This window comes from Asparagus officinalis, chromosome 9 (assembly GCF_001876935.1).
Source record: "Asparagus officinalis chromosome 9, Aspof.V1, whole genome shotgun sequence".
Taxonomy (NCBI): domain Eukaryota; kingdom Viridiplantae; phylum Streptophyta; class Magnoliopsida; order Asparagales; family Asparagaceae; genus Asparagus; species Asparagus officinalis.
Window position 1 is genome coordinate 37,801,491 of NC_033802.1, and position 2,867 is coordinate 37,804,357.

Here is a 2,867-nt window from a genome sequence, read left to right on the forward strand (position 1 = left end):
CTACCAAGCAAGCCAACGAGAATCCTCTGCTTGAAGAGCTCTCCCCAAGTCACTTGAATGAAACTAGGCCAATCTCAAGTCTCTATCTTTTCAGTGCCTTGAAATAAAATGCCGAGCCTTTGGTAATATTGCTAGCCCTTTGAACGTTAGCCAAGGAGGCTTATAAATAGGCAAGGGATGGCATGGGCCATCCCTTGATTTATGAGATGTGACCACCTATGGGTGAGGAGCTCCATGCCCTCCCCTTAGCTGTGGCATGTGACCACTATAGGGGTGATGAGAATCATGCCTCATCATCACCCAAGACGTGGGAAGTGTTAGACCCTAGAGGGGGGTGATTAGGGTCTTATGCTAATCTAATCCGATTTTATGCGAATTAAAATTTATTAATAATTTATACTTACAAGATAGATATACAATATGTTATGAGTAAGAATATGCAATATGAAGAATGAAGATATATCCTATATGGTAAAATATATGCAAGAATATATAAACAACACAAGGGTAAATAATCTAAACTAAAGATATAATTGTGATAGGGCAATATAAACAATGCAAACATAAAATATAATCATGGATTTCGGACCTTCCGTCCTACGTCTCCGCTCCCCACCCCAGGGGAGAAATCCACTATCACAACAGGATTTTCTACGCTCATCCGAATAACGTTTATACCACATAATATCGGTTTACAACGCTCACCGATCAACGTTCACAATCTCATAATGTAACTACACTCCACACCCTCTAAGTGTTGGTCTCTAGCCCGTGTCCTTCATAATGTAACTACACTCCACACCCTCTAAGTGTTGGTCTCTAGCCCGTGTCCTTCCTCAAGTGCTTGGATACAACCTCTCCCTAGGTTCGAGAATCATGAATAGTTTCAAACTTAGAAGCTAATAACTCATGATCGGATTTTAATGCAACATGCTTGCTTTGTAAATCAATAAAATCTTTATGTAATTTGTTATAGGCATGCAATAATTTTTCACTAGCACAATTAAGTTCATCACTAGATAAATCATTGATGGATTCGAACTTGCAAACCTCACTAGGGCTATCGCCTAGTGCGCGTGTGCATGATGCTCCTTTTGAACTTGAAGCGGGATCCTCCAAAGCTTTTCGGGTCACCTCCAAGTCTCCTTGATGCGCTTCAATAAATTCTATAAGGTGTAAGCACTATCAAAATGAACAAACTTGTTAGACAAAGATGAATCAAAAGCATTTAGTAAATATTCTAACAAAATCTTGTTCATTGTAAACATACGATGATCATTTTTATTCCACTTGAATTTCTCCGAAGTGGGCACAATATAAGCATAATCTATAATTTTTCATAAATCGAAGTGTCTAGATTGAACAAAAAGTTTAAATCTAACACACCATTGGGTATAGGGAAAAATATCTAATCTAGAAGCAATATTGATGGCATAACCTAAACTAAGTGCACCGTGCATATCCATAATGTATATGTATGTGCAAGCAAGATAACAATAAAATCACAAAACTAGATTAGCACACAAAAAAAAGATAACTTGGATCTTTAACTCAAGGTGATTAGACCTTAAATCAAAGAGCACCAAGCTCTGATACCAATTGTTAGACCCTAGAGGGGGGTGATTAAGGTCTTATGCTAATCTAATCCGATTTTATGCCAATTAAAACTTATTAATAAATTATACTTGCAAGATAGATATACAATATGTTATGAGCAAGAATATGCAATATGAAGAATGAAGATATATCCTATATGGTAAAATATATGTAAGGATATATAAACAACACAAGGGTAAACAATCTAAACTAAAGATACAATTATGATAGGGCAATATAAACAATGCAAACACACAATATGATCACGGAGTTCGGACTTTCCGTCCTACGTCTCCGCTCCCTACTCCCGGGGAGAAATCCACTATCATAACCGAGTTTTCTACGCTCACCCGAATAACGTTTACACCACACAATATCGGTTTACAACGCTCACCGATCAACGTTCACAATCTTACAATGTAACTACACTCCACACCCTCTAAGTGTTGGTCTCTAGCCCGTGTTCTTCCTCAAGTGCTCGGATACAACCTCTCCCTAGGTTCGTCAACCGACGCCACTCTTCTTGGTAACGACCCCGTCTCTCACCACACACTTCTCTCGGTGCACTAATATAAAGTGAATCTCACAATAAGCACAATACAACAAATGATTGTTCTCTAATATAGATGAGAACACAATGTAAGCTCACTCTCAATTGTTACAACTCCCCACAACCTAAATTATACTAAGTATGAAAATACAATAAGCTCAATGGTTGTGTGTGTAAACAATGAGAAAAATTAAATCAAACTAAACTCAATTTAAATCTAGCTTATGGAAATTATGAACAAAATAATAAATAGCTAGAAATAGAGTTTAGGAAAACTTCTCTATGATAACAAGAGAGAGAGAGGGATAAGAGTTAGATGCTCAAACACTGATGGATGATCTTCCTCAAGCTCTTGTGAAATTGATTTCACAAAATCAAACTCTTAATTGCTTAAAAGCTTTTTAACAAACTTAAACCAAACATAAACCCTTGTTAAAACTTTCTTAAAATTGTTTAAAACTCTCTCATTGTTAGTGGGAGAATTGAATGTAATGGGGTATTTATATCCACTCAAAACTTTAGCAAAAACCCCACTGAAAATGACCAAAAAACCCCACAAAAACAGCTGCTGGAAATAGTCGTTTGAAGCCAACGATAACTTTGATGGTCGACCGTGGAAAACGTGAGGTCAACTGCGAGCAGCTTAGAAACAAATTCTGGGCTCTGGAAAATAGCCGGTCGACCATGGCGGTTGACCGCAAAGCTCTCTGGACTTTTTCCA